This window comes from Hypanus sabinus, chromosome 2 (assembly GCF_030144855.1).
Source record: "Hypanus sabinus isolate sHypSab1 chromosome 2, sHypSab1.hap1, whole genome shotgun sequence".
Classification (NCBI taxonomy): Eukaryota; Metazoa; Chordata; class Chondrichthyes; order Myliobatiformes; family Dasyatidae; genus Hypanus; species Hypanus sabinus.
In genome coordinates this window covers 55,244,073-55,263,026 of record NC_082707.1, presented here as the reverse complement: position 1 = coordinate 55,263,026, position 18,954 = coordinate 55,244,073, and the positions used below count along the sequence as shown (strand labels likewise).

The 18,954-nt window shown below is 41.3% G+C and overlaps 1 protein-coding gene across 1 annotated transcript in view; it reads right to left on the bottom strand.

Moving 5' to 3' along the window:
* LOC132404738 (spermatogenesis-associated protein 16-like) overlaps positions 1-17,673 on the bottom strand; it is a 115,182-nt gene extending 97,509 nt beyond the window's left edge. The window contains exon 1 of the mRNA XM_059989164.1: positions 16,464-17,673. The gene's annotated coding sequence lies outside the window, so the exon portion shown is untranslated. The remainder of the gene's footprint in view (positions 1-16,463) is intronic.
* Between the last annotated feature and the right edge of the window lie 1,281 nt (positions 17,674-18,954).

Here is an 18,954-nt window from a genome sequence, read left to right as displayed (position 1 = left end):
TGTCTCCTCTTATCCTCCTCCTCCTCTCCAAAGAGTAAAGCCCTAGCTCCCTTAATCTATCATAATGCATACTCTCTAAACCAGATAGCATCCTGGTAAATCTCCTCTGTACCCTTTCCAATGCTTCCACATCCTTCCTATAGTGAGGTGACCAGAATTGGACACAGTACTCCAAGTGTGGCCTAACTAGAGTTTTATAGAGGTGCATTATTACCTCGCCGCCCTTAAACTCCATCCGTCGAAACCCCATAAGTTTTCTTAACTACCCTATTTACCTGTGAGGCAACCTTCAGGGATCTGTGGACATGTAGCCTCAGATCCCTCTGCTCCTCCACACTACCAAGTATCCTGCCATTTACTTTGTAATCTGCCTTGGAGTTTGTCCTTCCAAAGTGTACCACCTCACACTTCTCCAAGTTGAACTCCATCTGCCAATTCTCAGCCCACTCCCGCATCCTATCAATGTCTCTCTGCAATCTTCGACAATCCTCTACACTATCTACAACACCACCAACCTTTGTGTCATCTGCAAACTTGCCAATCCACCCTTCTACCCCCAATCCACGTCATTAATAAAAATCATGAAAAGTAGGGGTCCCAGAACCAATCCTTGTGGGACACCACAAGTCACAACCTTCCAATCTGAACGTACTCCCTCCCCCACAACCCTCTGCTTTCTGCAGAGGCAAGCCAGTTCTGAATCCACCTGGCCAAACTTCCCTGGATCCCATGCCTTATGACTTTCTGAATAAGCCTACCATGTGGAACCTTATCAAATGCCTTACTAAAATCCATGTAGATCACATCCACTACACTACCCTCATCTAAGTGTCTGGTCACCTCCTCAAAGAATTCTAACAGGCTTGTTAGATACAATCTGCCCTTCACAAAGCCATGCTGACTGTCTCTGATCAGACCATGATTCTCTAAATGCCCATAGATCCTATCTCTAAGAATCTTTTCCAACAGCTTTTCCACCACAGATGTAAGGCTCACTGGTCTATAATTACCCGGACTATCCATACTACCTTTTTTGAACAAGGGGACAACATTCGCCTCCCTCCAATCCTCCGGTACCATTCCCGTGGACAACAAGGACATAAAGATCCTAGCCAGAAGGAATCTCTTCCCTCGCCTCATGGAGCAGCCTGGGGAATATTCCATCAGGCCCCGGGGACTTATCCATCCTAATGTATTTTAGCGAATCCAACACCTCCTGTCCCTTAACATCAACATGCTCCAGAACTTCAACCTCATTCATATTGTCCTCACCGTCATCAAGTTCCCTCTCATTGGTAAATACCGAAGAGAAGTATTCATTGAGGACCTCGCTCACTTCCACAGCCTCCAGGCACATCTTCCCACCTTTATCTCTAATTGGTCTTACCTTCACTCCTGTCATCCTTTTATTCTTCACATAATTGAAAAATGCCTTGGGGTTTTCCTTTACCCTACTCACCAAGGCTTTCTCATGCCCCCTTCTTGCTCTCCTCAGCCCCTTCTTAAGTTCCTTTCTTGCTCCCCTATATACTTCAATAGCCGCATCTGATCCTTGCTTCCTAAACCTTCTTCCAGCTAATTAGATTTTCCACCTCACTTGTCACCCATGGTTCCTTCACCCTACCATTCTTTATCTTCCCCACTGGGACAAATTTATCCCTAACATCCTGCAAGAGTTCCCTAAACATTGACCACATGTCCATTGTATATTTCCCTGCAAAAACATCACCCCAATTCACACTCGCAAGTTCTAGCCTTATAGCCTCATAATTTGCCCTTCCCCAATTAAAAATTTTCCTGTCCCCTCTGATTCTATCCTTTTCCTGATAATGCTAAAGGCCAGGGAGCGGTGCTCACTGTCCCCCAGATGCTCACCCACTGACAGATCTGTGACCTGACCCATTCTGTTACAGATCAGATATTAGTAACGGAGAAACCTGCTAAAGTCTGGGTATACAGAGATATCTAAAGGTATACAGTACACTTCTTGAAAAATGGAACATTCCTGCAATATTTTAGTTCTGAACAGAACTGAATGTGAATATTCTGAAGTTTTAAAAAGGCTTGAGTTCCTTTTTGAGTAACATGAGGAAGCGAGTGAGTGAACAGGAACTGAAAACTGGCTAGATATCTTTTTCACCTACAGTGGGAAAGACTAAACAGACCAAGTGTAATTAAAGGTTATCCAGATTGTCAAATTGAACCCGAGTTTTTGAAAAAGTATTTATTATATGTTCAGTTCTAAGTCACTTCACTGCTCAGTGTTGAAAGCTGTTAACCCTCTGTAATCTCAGAGAAGATTTTCTTGTTCATAATGACTTGTCTATGTGAGTGCTGATTTATTATTGAGAATAATCAAAATGATAAAACACTGATAGTTTGTTTTGGACTTAATTCAAAAAATATGAATGTTAAATGGACTCACAACCTCAGAATGTTTCTTAAAAGTTGGCAAATTTTTCCATTCCCAACCATTATATAGATTTGAATCAACTTAACACAAAAGGGTATTTTGGTTTGAATTTGGTTACAATTAATAAATGGCTTTTGTGCCATGTAATCTAAATTAAAATTCATGGCATAGGCTGATTATCAGTGAATCTTAGGACCTCATATTCGCACATATTTGAATATCAACATAACCTGGTAGATCAGCCAGATTATCATATATGTGATTAACAGACATGAAAATATAGGGGTCAAATTACATCAGGCTGCAATACAATACTCACAATATGAAGAGTGAGAAGGGTTATATATTTGACATACCCACAACATCACTAAACATCAGTAATCTAGAGATCAGTGTGATCAGACAGTAAGGTTAATGTACCTGGTTGGAGGAGGGAGGAAATCAGGTGGTCTGCAACAGTATTATAAAATTGAATTTCTCCAAAGAGATATTCAACTTCAAAATCCTCCTATCAAATAGAAGTAAGCAGGTACATTTCGATCAGACTTAATACAAGCTTGGTGTTGGTGAGCAATGAAATATTCATCTCTCCATTATAGAACCATAGAACATTACAGCACAGAAACAGGCCTTTTGGCCCTTCTTGGCTGTGCCGAACCATTTTTCTGCCTTGTCCCACTGACCTGCACCTGGCCCATATCCCTCCATACACCTCTCATCCATGTACCTGTCCAAGTTTTTCTTAAATGTTAAAAGTGAGCCCGCATTTACCACTTCATCTGGCAGCTCATTCCACATTCCCACCACTCTCTTGTGTGAAGAAGCCCGCCCCCCCCCCCCAATGTTCTCTTTAAACTTTTCCCTCTTCATCCTTAACCCATGTCCTCTGGTTTTTTTTCCTCCCCTAGTCTCAGTGGAAAAAGCCTGCTTGCATTCACTCTATCTAAACCCATCATAATTTTATATACCTCTATCAAGTCTCCCCTCATTCTTCTCCGCTCCAGGGAATAAACCTGTTTAACCTTTCTCTGTAACTCAGTTTCTCAAGTCCCGGCAACATCCTTGTAAACTTTCTCTGCACTCTTTCAATCTTATTAATATCCTTCCTGTAATTCGGTGACCAAAACTGCACACAATACTCCAAATTCGGTCTCACGAATGCCTTATACAATCTCACCATAACATTCCAACTCTTATACTCAATACTTTGATTATAATGGCCTATGTATCAAAAACTATCTTTACTACCTTATCTAGATGGGACGTCACTTTTAAGGAATTTTGTATCTGTATTCCTAGATCCCTCTGTTCTACTGCACTCCTCAGTGCCCTACCATTTACCTTGTGTGTTCCACCTTGGTTTTTCCTTCCAAAGTGCAATACCTCACACTTGTCTGTATTAAACTCCATGTGCCATTTTTTAGCCCATTTTTCCAGCTGGTCCAGATCCCTCTGCAAACTTTGAAAACCTTCATCACTGTCCACTACACCTCCAATCTTTGTATCATCAGTAAATTTGCTGATCCAATTTAGCACCTTATCATCCAGATCATTGATATAGATGACAAATAACAATGGACCCAGCATTGATCCTTGTGGCACACCACTAGTCACAGGCCTCCAATCAGAGAAGCAATCCTCCACTACCACTCTCTGACTTCTCCCATTGAGCCAATGTCTAATCCAATTTACTACCTCACCATGTATACCTAGCGACTGAATCTTCCTAACTAACCTCCCATGCGGGACCTTGTCAAAGGCCTTACTGAAGTCCATGAAGACAACATCCACTGCCTCCCTTCATCCATTTTCCTTGTAACCTCCTCAAAAAGCTCCAATAGATTTGTTAAACATGACCTACCATACACAAAGCCGTGCTGACTCACCCTAATAAGTCCCTGCCTATCTAAATACTTGTAGATTCTATCTCTTAGTACTCCTTCCAATAATTTACATACTACCGATGTCAAACTTACCAGCCTATAATTTCCTGGATTACTTTTAGAGCCTATTTTAGACAACAGAACAACATGAGCTATCCTCCAATTCTCCAGCATTTCACCCGTAGATAGCGACATTTTAAAATATTTCTGCCAGGGCCCCTGCAATTTCAACACTAGTCTCCTTCAAGGTCCGAGGGAATGCCCTGTCAGGTCCTGGGGATTTATCTAATCTGATTTGCATCAAGGTAGCAAGCACCTCCTCCTCTTCAATCTGTATAGGTTTCATGACCTCACTACTTGTTTGCCTTATTTCCACTGACTCCATGCCAGTTTCCTTAGTAAATACAGATGAAAAAAAGCTATTTAAGATCTCCCCCATTTGTTTTGGTTCCATACATAGCCAACCACTCTAATCTTCAAGAGGACCAATTTTATCCCTTACTATCCTTTTGCTATTAATACAACCTGTAGAAGCTCTTTGGATTATCCTTCACCTTGATTGCCAAAACTACCTCATGTCTTCTTTTAGTCCTCCTGATTTCTTTCTTAAGTATTTTTTTGCACTTTTTATACTCCTGAAGCACCTTATTTGCTCCCTGTTTCCTATACATGTTATACATCTCTCTCTTCTTCTTTATCAGATTTCCAATATCCCTTGCGAACCAAGGTTCCTTATTCCTATTCACTTTGCCTTTAATCCTGACAGGAACATACAAACTCTGCACCCTCAGAATTTCTCCTTTGAAGGCCTCCCACTTACCAATGACATCCTTGCCAGAGAACAACCTGTCCCAATCCATGCTTTTTAGATCCTTTCTCATTTCTTCAAATTTTGCCTTTTTCCAATTTAGGACCTCAACCTGAGGACCAGATCTATTTTTATCCATGATCAAGTTGAAACTAATGGTGTAATGTTCACTGGAACCAAAGTGTTCCTCAACATACATTTCTGTCACCTGTCCTAACTTGTTTCCTAACAGGAGATCTAATATTTCACCCTCTCTAGTCAGTACCTCTATATATTGATTTAGAAAACTTTCCTGAACACATTTTACAAACTCTAACCCACCTAGACCTTTAACAGTATGGGAGTCCCAATCAATATGTGGAAAATTAAAATCCCCTACTATCACAACTTTATGTTTCCTGCAGTTGTCTGCTATCTCTCTGCAGATTTGCTCCACCAATTTTCGCTGACTATTGGGTGGTCTATAATTCAACCTCATTAATGTGGTCATACCTTTCATGTTTCTCAGTTCCACTCATATGGCCTCGACAAGCCCTCTAATCTGTCTTGCCTGAGCACTGCTGTAACATTTTCCCTGACTAGCAATGCCACCCGCCCACCCTTCATCCCTCTGCCTATATCACGTCTGAAACATTGGAACCCTGGAACATTAAGCGACCAGTCCTGCCCCTACTGTAGCCAAGTTTGATTAATAGCTACAACGTCATAATTCCGCATGTCAATCCACGCCCTCAGCTCGTCAGCCTTCCTCACAATACTCTTCGCATTGAAATAGACAGACCTCAGAAGATTATTACCACCACACACAACCCTTCTATTTGTGACTTTGCATGAAACTTTAACATCATTTATTTTCACCACCGTTCCACACTCTGGTTCCCATCCCCCGCAACTCTAGTTTAACCCACACCCCAACAGCACTAACAAACCTCCCTGGAAGGATATTAGTTCCCCTGTAGTTCAGGTGTAACCTGTCTCTCTTGTACAGGTCCCACCTGTCCCAGAAGAAGTCCCAATGATGCTGAAATCTGAAACCCTGCCCCCTACACCAGTTCCTCAGCCATGTATTCATCCTCCAGAGCATTCCTCACTGGCACATGGCTCAGCTAGCAATCCTGAGATTACCACATTATCTCACAGTAAAGTTGAAAGCCATTTACTGACTGTTCTTGATACATCCAAAAGTCATCATATTAAATTAACAGACCAAAGCATTAACCAAATTTGGCCCAGGCAATTCATTAACCAACTTTGCCTAAACTGATAACACTGCGATAATACCGGCAGATACTAGTGATAATTCTGATCACTTTGATTTAGCCAATAGCAAAGGCTATGTCAAATAAATGTGCTTAGTGAGTAACTCTCATACGTGTACTTTAGTGAGGCACAATGTATAGGGTTATCCTGCTTCAGCAGGATGTTAAAAGACGGATATCTCAAGTTCTACATGCAGTCAAAACTACATTACCATAATCTTCAACTTTATTCAGGATACCTGCGACAATTTTAGAGAATGAAATTTATCTTATTCTCCCTTGACCTACAGCACTAAGTAATGTGGGCATACAGCTTCATGGGAATTGCAGGCATCCAGGGGAGGAGCTGCCAGAGGCAGTGTGGAGAAAACAGAGGTGCACAGACACACTGGAATTCATGCTGGACTGGGAGCTGGCCCCTGCAGGCTGGCTCTCCTGTCAATGTTCCCCTCCAGCATTCGCTCCCTAGAGGACAAGCTGGATTGCCTTCATCTGCAACTGATCCAGTACAAGATCAGGGACTACCGTATGCTTGTTCTTGCAGGCTCCTGGACAACAGCCATGCACCAAAAATCTTCAGGCTACACCATTCAGGGTCTATATATATATATAGGCATCCGTTAGTCTCGAGAGACCATGGATTTGCACCTTGGCAGGTGGGAGACCAGCAGCTGCCCATGCTGCAAGCCTCCTCTCTCTACGCTACTGGCAAGGGCCGATACAGCTTGGCACCGGTGTTGTCACAGAGCAATGTGTGGTTAAGTGCCTTGGTCAAGGACACAACACGTTTTCTTAGCTGAGGCTTGAACTAGCAACCTTCAGATCACTCGACCAACGCCTTAACCACTTGGCCACACGCCAGTTCAGGGAGTGGGTGCTAATATTATTTTGAGGCTGCACATGATATTGTAACTGTATGTTCTGTGTGCTGTGTGTGACTCCATCTTGGCCCTAGGAGAACAATGTTTATTTTAACTGTACATATGTTGAATGTATACAGGTTGAATGGAAATTAAACTTCAATGTGCATCTTGGCCCTAGAAGAATGATGTTTAATTTAGCTGTATACATGTTGAATGATGATTAAACTTGGAAGTGAACTTAAAGTGCATTAAACCGGATAAATCCCCAGGGCCTGGGGAAATCCCTTGCAGAGTTCTTTTCTTTATTTGTAGCCACAGGTGAGGTTCTGGAGGAATGAAGAGTGGCAAATATGGTACCATTGTTTAAAAAGAATACAAGAAACAAATCATGGAACTACAGAACTGTGAGCCTGACATGTGACAAATTGCTAGAGGGAGAGGATTTGTCAAATTTTGGAGAGATAGGGTCTGATTGAGGATAGTTAGGAGAGCTTTGTCTGTGGGAAGTCATGTCTGACAAACTCTTGGAATTCTTTTGAGGAGGTAAGCAATAAGGTAGTTGAGGGTAAGGTAATGAATATTGCCCATATGGACTTCAGCAAGGCCTTTGACCACATCCTACATGGCATGCTAGACTGGAAGGTTAGATTGTGTGGGATCCATGGAATGATAGCGGATTGGATTCATAATTGCCTCAGTGGTAGGAAGCAGAGGGTGATGGTTCAGGGTTGTTTCTCATATTGAAAATATGCATCTAGTGATGTGACACAGGTGCCAATGTTGAGATCTTAGTTGTTTGTAATTTATATAAATGATTTGAAAGTTAAGTGAACTAGGCATCCCCACTCCCCCTCTCCCCAACCCATCTACCTACGTCCTGCTTCTCACCTGGATTCACCTATCAGCTGATGCTCCTCTCCCTTCTCCCACTCTTATTTTGGCTTCTGTCTTCTTCTTCCCAGTCCCGATAAAGGGTATCACCCGAAATGTCCATTGTACATCTCCCACCATAGATGCTATCTGACCTACTGAGTTCCTCCGGAATTTTTTGCATTGCTCCGGATTTCTAGCATTTGCAGTCTCTCTTACGTTTGAATCTAGACATCTGAGGTATTGCATCTTCAGAGATCAACCAGAGTTGGACATATACAGTGGATGGTAGGGCTCTGCAGAGTCTTATGAAACAGAGGAACCTAGAACTGCAAGTACATAGAAAGTGGTGTCACAAGTAGATAGGGTAGTGAGAAGGTCCTTAGCTTTCATCAGTCAGGGCATTGGAAGTTATGTTGCAATTATGTAAGACATTGGTGAAGCCACACTTGGAATATTGTTCACCATTCTGATCACCTTGTTATTGGAAAGGTGTTATGAAAATAGAAAAGGTATAGAAAATATTTACCAAAATGTTGCCTGGACTTGGCAGTCTAACTTATAAGAAAAGGTTATAAGGAAAGGACTTTACTTCCTAGAATGTAGAAGATTAAGGGGTGACCTGAGAGGTACATAAGATTCTGAGGGGACTAGACAGGGTGAAAGCATTTTCCAAGATGATGCTGATAAGAGGTAACTCTTTGTGAGCCGGATGGCAGATGCAGGTCACAAGTCCATTTCCCCTTTAAGAAAATGGAAGTGGGGAAGGTGCACTGATCTACAAGCATGACTGAAATGCAGAGGCCTCAAACCCCCACACCCAACTACCTTGCTGGCGAATGTACAACCAGTTGCTTCACCATTCACCATAAAGCCAGGTCTGCTCAGTCTTTTAAATATAGAGGAGGTGGAGTATGCTTTATGATTAACTCATCACATTGTACAGACGTGGCCGTATGTCTCAATACTGCTCAGCTGATCTGGAACATCTAGGAGTCAAACGTCACCCATTTTATTTGCTGTGGGAGTCTTCCAGCATCACTCCTCCTCAGACAGACACTGGAAGAGCTGAGAATCATGATTAGCAGTCAAAAAGCAGTGCACCAAGATAGCTTCCCTATCAGCTTGAAGGAGTTTCTGAACCAACATATCACCTGTGGAAGCAGAGGAGCCAACTCACTTGACCATTGTTATACCACCATTAGGAACATTTACCATCCCATCCCATCCCAGCACTTTGGAAAGTTCAATCACCTGGCTGTACTTTCACTTTCAGAGTATAGACAGAGACTAAAGACCAAGAAGGTATGGTCAAGACAAGCGAAGGATTGCTTACACTGGTTTTGAGTTGGTGGACTGCACAATATTCAGGGATTTGTCTTTGAATCTGCTTGAGTTGTCACTGACTTCATCAAGACCTGTATGGATGAGTGTGTGCATTCAAGAACATACTAGACATATCTAAACCAAAAGCTGTGGTAAACCAGGAAATACATAGTCTTCTGAGGGCTAGATCTGTGCCATTCAAGACTGGTGATCCAGAACTATACAAGCAGTCCATGTACAATCTATGGATGGTTATTTTAAAGGCAAAGAAACAATTCCAATTAAGGTTCAAATCAGAAATGGATGCCAGTCAGCTCTGGCAGGGTTTACAGGCAATTACTTCCTACAAAGCAAAGCCGAGCATCATAAATGGCTATAACGTTTCACTCCCAGAGGAGCTCAACATCTTTTATGCATGCTTTAAAAGGGAGAATGAAACTACACCTGTGTGAATCTCTGCATTAATGGTGATTCTGTGATCTCTGTCTTAAGGCCAAGGTCAGAATAGCTTTGAAGAGGATGATCCCTCACAAGGCATCAAGTCCTGCTTATGTACCTGATAGGGCTCTGAAAACCTGTGCCAAACACGGGTGGTAGTATTCAAGGACATCTTCAATTTCTCACTGCTGCAGTTGGTGGTTCCTACCTGCCCAAGAACACCAGGGTGAGCTTCCTCAATGACCATCACCCAGATGCACTCACATCTAATGTGATGAAATGCTTTGAGAGGTTAGTCATGGCTAGGATCAACTCCTGCCTTTGCAATGACCTGGACCCACTACAATTTGCCCATCATCACGATAAGTCTACAACAGATACAGTCTCACTGGCACTCCACTTGCCCTTGGATCACCTGGACAATAGCAATACACACATCACACTGTTGTATATTAATTACAGCCCAGCCTTCAACACAGTTTAACCTCTTTTCAAATTAACATGCTCTGAAGTCTGGGCCTATGTCCCCCCCTCTGCAACTGGATCCTTGACTTCCTCACCGGGAGATTACATTTAATGCAGATTGGAAATAACATCTCCTGGCTGACAATCAACACTGGCACACGTCAAGGATGCGTGTTAAGCCCACTGCTCTACTCTATACATCCATGACTATGTTGCTAGGCACAGCTCAAACAGCATCTATAAATTTGCCACTGACACAACTATTGTTGGCAGAATTTCAGATGGTGACAAGGAGGTGTACAGGAGCGAGATAGATCAGCTCGTTGAGTGGTGTCACAACAAAAATCTTGACTCAATGTCAATCTATCTGGGCCCAATATATTGATGTAATTACAAAGGAGACACAACAGCAGCTGAATTTCATTTGTAGTTTGAGGAGACCGGTATTGTATGTCATAGCAATTTTTTACAGATGTACCATGGAGAACATTCGAACTGGTTGCATCAATATCTGGTATGGAGGAAAAAGCACAGGATAGGAAAAAGCTGCAGAAAGTTGTAAACTCAGTTAGTTCCACCATAGAAACTACCCTCCTCTGCATCTAGGACTCCTCAAAAAGGCGTCATTCATCATTAAGGCCCCCCCCCCCCATCAACCAGTACATGCCTTCTTCTCATTGCTACCATCAATGAGGAGGTACAAGAGCTTGAAGACACACACTTAATGTTTCAGGAATAGCTTCTTCCCCTCCACCATCAGATTTTTGATTGGACAATGAACCCAAGGATTTGGTTCCTTAAGGTTGTTACAGCTGGTAGTGGTAATTATGGCAAGCTCCCACTACCTATTAAATGCTCCCAATGGCTTGTGCCTCAAATAGCTTCTGACAACCAAGTCCTGCTCCTGGCCATGTGTGGCTTAGCTACTAAGCTCAGGGGAGCCATTTCTACTGACAGAAGAAGGGAAAAGGCAAGTTACTGGCGTCTTAAAATCAGTCACTTCAGGCAGACGGGGCTCATCAGCTGTGCTTGGCTGCTCACCAAAGAGAAGGAAAACTCTGATCTCAAACCTCCACTGCATTGCGGCTATACTCACACATGGGGATGACTTTGGGAGTAAACTCTGAGGGAGAAAAGTCTATAGCTGGAGTCCTAACATTGAGTCCAATGCTAACTGGCAACTCCTGCAGTCTGCCGGTACCAGACTGTATTGGTCTCTGCTGTTCCTTTGGGTTCATCAGATGCATGAAGAGGGGCAGCTTGCTACATGGGCAACAGCTTGTTCTCCATATCGTACCGCCCAGGCTTGAGTACCTGGACAGCTAGGACATAATATCCATGGTCAACTCTGACTGACAGAGGCCTCACCTTACATTGTAATTTACATTTATTATTCATATTATGTATTGCAATGTACTGCTACCACAAAGAAATATATTAGGGCCTGTTTGCATGGTGTATGATTATGACCTGTATCAGACATATAAGACTACAGGACATGGATTCCGGGAGAAGGAAAAAATACTTAGAGGATCTGAGGGGGGGGACTTGTCACTCAGAGCGGAGAATACCTGAAAATACACTGCCTGAGTGAGTGATGGAAGCAGAATTAATATCAACGTTTAGCCAATGTCTAGGAGCACTTGAATAACAATGCAAATAAGAGTCAAGGCCAAGTGTAGTAAGATGGTTAGATTGCTGACCTGCCTCCGTGCCCTCGAACTCTATGTAATCTGTTTGAGATCAGATTGCCAGAATGCTGCAACAGATCATAGAGATTTAAAGTATTGTACAGATACATAGGAATTATTTTGTTTTAAATTAAGAAAACATCAATATATGACACCATATTGCAGTAAAATTAGTAGGTACAAGCAGTGGGTTTTGTGTGTTAAATGAAATATAAAGTATTGATAGGTGGAAAGCTGGACGAATTTGATTTTTTGTAAATATAGAGATGATAACTTCAGGCTTTTAAGTTAACAATGAGATAAGGATCTTCAGGTAATAAACATCATCCAGGAAAGATGGTGTTATCAAGACCAAGGACAAAGGTGTAAATGTTGTCCCATGTATAAAATAATTACAGTGCACAGCAGTGAGAGGATAAACAAAGTACTTGATATTATACATACTAAGATAAAACAACACAAGTGCTAAGAACTACATTGCACATGCTCAACCTTTTATCACCACTTAAAGGTTTCCCTTTCAAAGTCCTCACCTGAGTCTTCTGGAACTGAATTCATATACATAGTTATCCTCTGGGTAAATGACACCTGGGAAGCCTATTCTCCCCTACTAATGGCAGCCCATCTGTGTGCAGAGTCTCATGACTTGCAGATTGCACCTTCTGTGGCTCAGAAGGGAAAGCGTAGAAGAGGCAAGTTATAGTGATAGGGGATTCAATGATTAGAATTAGAAACAGGAGTTTCTGTGGACAAGAACAAAATTTCCTGATAGTATATTGCCTTCCAGGTGCTAGGGTCAGGACATCTCAGATGGAGTCCTTCTGCATTCTTAAGTGGGAGGGTGAGCAGCCAGAGGTCATGGTCCTTGTCCGTACTAATGAAATGGATAGGGAGGGTGACAAGGTTCTGCAAAGTGAGTTCAAGGAGTTACGGTAGGTGCTAAGTAAAGTTCTGGACCTTATCTTAGGATTGCTATGCATGCCATATGTTGGTGGAGCCAGAAATATGATCACAGTTTAACACGTGGCTAAGCACGTGGTGCAGGATAAAGGGCTTCAGATTTTTGAATCACTGGGCTCTCGTCCAGGGAAGGAGAGACCTGTACAGGTGGAACAGTTTGCACCTGAACTAGAGGGATTCTAATATCCTTGCTAGAAGGCTTGCTAGTGCTGTATGGGGTGGGGGGGGGGGTGTTAAACTAGAGTTGTGGGGAGATGAGATCCAGAGCAAATAGTGGAATATTGTAGAAACTATATTGTTAAGCCTATATACAACAATAGGAATTGTTTTAATTTCATCAGTCCACAAGACTTGTTTCCAAAATGCATCAGGCTTGTTTAGATTTTAACTGATTAAATTAAAATAGAACTTTTTGGCTGCAATGAGCAAAGGTATGTTTGGAGAAAAAAGGGTGCAGAATTTCATGAAAAGAACACCTCTCCAACTGTTAAGCATGGGGGTGGATCGATCATGCTTTGGGCTTGTGTTGCAGCCAGTGGCACGGGGAACATTTCACTGGTGCAGGGAAGAATGAATTCAATTAAGTACCAGCAAATTCTGGAAGCAAACATCACACCGTCTGTAAAAAAGCTGAAGATGAAAAGAGGATGGCTTCTACAACAGGATAAGGATCCTAAACATACCTCAAAATTCATAATGACTACCTCAAGAGGTACAAGCTGAAGATTTTGCCATGGCCTTCACAGTCCCCCGACCTCAACATCATCAAGAATCTGTGGATAGACCTCAAAAGAGCAGTGCATGCAAGATAGCCCAAGAATCTCACAGAACTAGAAGCCTTTTGTGAGGAAGAATGGGCGAAAAACCCCCAAACAAGAATTGAAAGACTCTTAGGAGCTGGCTACAGAAAGCATTTACAAGCTGTGATACTTGCCAAAGGGGGTGTTACTAAGTACTGACCATGCAGGGTGCCCAAACATTTGCTTTGGGCCCTTTATCTTTTTTGTTATTTTGTAACTGTAAAAGATGGAAATAAAAAAGTAATCTTGCTTAAAATATTAAAGAAATGTGTCATCTTTAACTTCATACCTTTTGGAAATCAGGTCATTTTTTACTCGCTTAGCTATTCACAATAACAGAAATTTTGACCAGGGGTGCCCAAACTTTTGCATGCCACTGTAGGTCCATAGTTCCTTGAAAGTAGTGTTACAGGTAGGAAGAGATGTTAAGAGAGCTTTCAGCACATTGGTCTTCATAGGTCAAAGTACAGGAGTTGGAATCTTATGTTGAAGCAGTGTAAGGAGTTGGTGAGGTCTACTTTGGAATATTGTGTGCAGCTCTGGTTGCCTACATACAGGAAGGATATCAATAAGATTGAAAGTGTGCAGATAAATTTTACAAGGATGTTGCTAGGACTTGATGACCTGAGTTATAGGGAAAGGTTGAAGAAGTTAGGATTTTCTTTCCTAGAGAGCAGGAGAATGAGGAGCGATTTGATGGAGGTATACAAAATTAAGAGTGTAAATGAATGCTGGCTTTTTCCATTAAGGTTGGATGAGACAAGAACTACAGGTCGTGAGTTAAGGGTGAAAGGTGAAATGGTTAAGGGGAATATGCAGAGGAACTTCTTCACACAGAGGGCGGTGAAAGTGTGGGACAAGCTGCTTGAGGAAATAGTGGGATGCAGTTTGAATTTCAAAATTTAAGAGAAACCTGGATAGGTACATGGATGAGAGAGGTATGGAGGTCAATGTTCTGGGTTCATTTCAATGGGACTAGGCAGAACAATAGTCTGGCAAATACTAGATGGGCTGAAGGGCCTGTTTCTATACTGTAGTGTTCTATGACTCTATAGTGAGCTCATCCATCCAGTCTCCCAAGTGCTTATGTGTAAGGAGGGGCTGTGCATAAATCAGGCATTTGTAAACTGGGAAGGACCTATATTCACTGTCTCTGCTGCAGCAATCATATTTAGTCTCGTGTCAGAGTGGCAACTTCTAACTAGTCTGCTGTCACAGGCAATAGTTATATTCTACCTGCTGCTGCCATGAAGGGGAATATGAATTAATATTTCACAATATGTCTTGGGTATTTGATTGCCATAGTTTAATAACTATCAGTGCATGGAAGCTATAAGATTTAATCAGAGGCTTGGAGTAGTGGTGGACCACATGAATGTTTGGTGGGACTCTTCATTAATGGAGATCACAGGTAAGGCAAGTGTCTGGGGTATAAAATCAGTGATGCATTTAGTGGAGTTGGAACTTTGAGGTTTTCCACTTACCTTAATCATATGTGAATTTATTAATGTTTTTTGCACTTATTCACATCCTTACAATCTAATTCCTTACATTGTCCTCACTTGACTTCCTCCCATCATCATTTAACTATTTGTTTGTCTCGATTCCTGGTCCTATCTTGGCAAAGAATTTACTCCTTTTATAAGCACACATACTAGGTCAAGCAGGTGCATATTACTTGCAATAAAAGCACACATTTTTCTCCAAAATCATTACTACCTCCCTGGTATTACCAATAAATACATAAATATAGAAATACACTTTTTGTAACTGGTGGTTTTGTAACACGAAAGATGGCTATTAACTTCCTTTATGAAGCAGCACTTGTAACAGATTTTGCAACAATTTCTGATAAAAAAATACAATTGTGACCTGTGCATTTTGTACCCAAGCAAAGGTACAAGAGACTTTCAAATCTAATCTTCATAGTTATTTCAACACACCATGTGAATAGGAATTTGGTAAGCTTTGTTGGGTCAAATGGCCTGTTCTTTTCAAAAAACTTTTTAATGTTCTATTGGTGAACATTTCTTTCTTATTAAGCTGCAATTTTATAGCTTAAAACTGAAATTTGAATAATATGGAACAAATACAATAACAAAGCTTGAGATAAAAGTTGATACAGATACATGATATTTCTCTACTTTAAAAAATTGGTCATTACGTCTAAACTGCAAGTTCAAATGCCAGCACTTACTCTAGTCAACACAATTTTCAAGCTAAACGGTTGAGAACTCAGATGAACACCAAACATATTAAATCCTGTACAAAAGATTGTTGTTGTTGAAAATTTGGAGCAAACCACAAAATGATGGAAGATCTCAGCAGGGCAGGCGGCACTTTTGGAGGGAAATGAACGGTCCACATTTCGGGTCAAGACCGTTCATCAGGACGAAAAATAAAGAGGGGAGAAGCTGGTACATTCAGTTCAATGATTCAATAAAAATGGAGACTATACTTTTCTATATTATAACACAACCATGTATCACAACAGACAAATCCTTTAGTAAATTTAACATTAACTGCGTTTCATTTCTGTACAGCAATTTCGTTTCATAAAATCGAAGCGCAGTTTTGGAGCCTGCTAAACAGGACAATGATTGTCCAGAGAGCTGGCACAACGGAACAGTCCCTGAAATGATAAATGAGTTCCTAACATTGCCTTTGTAAGTTTCGGGCATACTCACTTGTAACACGAAGAACCGCGAGCCTCTGTTAAACGCACTGGCCGCTGCGGCCAAATGCTGACAATGTTCCACGCGCTGCCGAGTTTGAACACAAACAGTTCGTGACGCAGGGGCGCGCGCTCTCCTCCGAGTTGCCGTCACGGTGAGCTCGCCGACTTCAGGCCTTGGTTCAACCGTCTGCTGTTCGCGTTTGACTGAGGCCCGTCTGCACCCCATTTCCACAGACATCGCTCTGATCCCCGCCCCGTGTTCACATACGATAGGAGAAAGCGAGCGTTAGGATCTGAACCCGAGACATCGACCGTCCACTTTCTTTCACGGGTACTGCCTAATCCGCTTTTTGCTTTTGATCCAAGTATTTCCAGTAGGACTGTTGCTACCTGTTCTATTTATTTTGCGAACTACTGTAGAGAGGAATTGGAATTATCATCAGGCATTGTGAAGACGATTACGTTGCCTCTCATTAGGTTGCATGCATACCCCTCCCTCAACAGAATACATTCATGATTAAATGAGTTATTGTAACTGTCAAACTTGCAACTTCCACAGATACCAAAACAAATCTGCCTGCCTGTACAACAAAATACAACCGCGCGTCACAATTCGGATCCTAGCAGAAATGTTTCTCTGGCGAAGATAATGCAGCTAGTTCAGAGGAACTCCATAACTTGTATTTGAAGTATGTATGGTAGTTTTACTATTTCTCTGCAAATCTTCCTCTGCAATTCCATTTTGGTGAAAAATTGCCAAAGAACTGTATTACCTCAAATGGGTATTAAACTCCCCAAATCATACACTTAAAAGTTACCCAGAAACAAAAATACAAGTATAAGAAAGAAAAGGACTCCCAAGTTACCTGTAGGCTTTATGCCAGTTATTCAGAATTATCTGTGGGCTTTATGCCTGCAGGCCAGGATTTTATGGAAGTTTGTGGTTGGGTAGGGAGGTGAAATGGTTTCTAATTCTGATTTGTCAGATATAAGATAATGATCATACCCAATACTGTGATCCCAACATACCTGAAATTGCAAACTGAATTATCGGCTTTCAGCAAACTAAAAATCAGCTACTTTGCAGGACCATAGGCAACTTCTATTTCTACAACATACCCACTTTCAAGATTACAAAGATGCAGCTTTTCTCTAAAAGTGAGCAATTTTTCTCTAAATGTCAGTTTCAAAATTAAAAGTGTGACATTTTGAAACCTGCCAGTTATGTTTTTTAAATCCCAGTCATGTTCTTATAAAAATCTGTTGTTTGGGTGGGTGGGATAATATAAGCTCTCTCAGAATTTTCTTACAGATTTCTATAGACATCATGATAATGGTAATGTTTCTTGACTGCAAAAGCCAAATCTTTGGAAATGGAAGTTGATGTCAATTGAAAAATGTCAATTGTGAATGTGAATATTGGTTTTTACATTCTGGTGAACGTCATATTTCTGTGACCGGAACATTGAATATTTCACTGTCCTCTTGGTTGTATGCAGCCACAGTCAGTGCACCACGGCACCGAAGTGGTTAACACAGTTCACTGCATTGGAGATTGGAGCTCAGTTCTGATTCTGTATGTAAGGAGTTTGTATGTTCTCCCCGTGATTATGTTGGTTTCTTCAGGTTGCTCTGGTTTCCTCCCACAGTCCAAAGATGCTTGTATGTTAATTGGTCATTGTAAATTGCCCTGTGATTAGGCTAGTGATAAGAAGGTGGGCAAATGGGCGGCATGGTTCATTTTGCCAGATGGGTCTGTTTCACGCTGGATCTCTAAATAAATAAATAAACAAATAAATAAAATGTGAATAGATAGATAGGTAAAGGAAGTTGCAAGTCATCTTACAAAACATATTTTGAACTAACAGAAGCTAATCTTAATAACAAGTAAGATGTTTTTAAATAACTTATCAACTACTTCTGCAATTTGGAAACATCCAGCAATCGCTAGGCAGAATGATATTTTCTTTTATAAATATCAACCATCTTGTTCCCCCCAAACTCTGTTCCTTGCTCACCAAAAGATGCTCTTCATTAACCAATATTTCATGTTGAGTTCAGGAGATTTGCAAAACTTCCAGCATTTCTGTCATTTCTTTGAAGACGGAAGAACCCTGTAGAAAGTCTATCACAGAATGTTTGAAACAATGTAAAGTTGCTAATTATAGCAAAGGTGAAAACAGGTTTTTCCTTTTTTCTATAAAAAGTGCATGGAAGTTTTCAAAATGCTTCCCTATTTTCAAATATACTGATCTGCAACTCCATGCCATCTCTGGAAGTGTGGAAGGGACACTTCCCAAGTACACTTGGATTAATGATGAGAAGATCAGTTTGAGTTTGAACAGTCTGCTCAAATGTTTGGATTGCTAGGCATTGGTAATAAAAATAGTGGGTTTTACTTCAATACTTTGTGATCAGTTAGCTCTTGTGATTCACCAGTTTTAAGTATCAAGAAGATGGTTGCATCAAAGAAACATAATTGTAATCTGATATCCAGAACA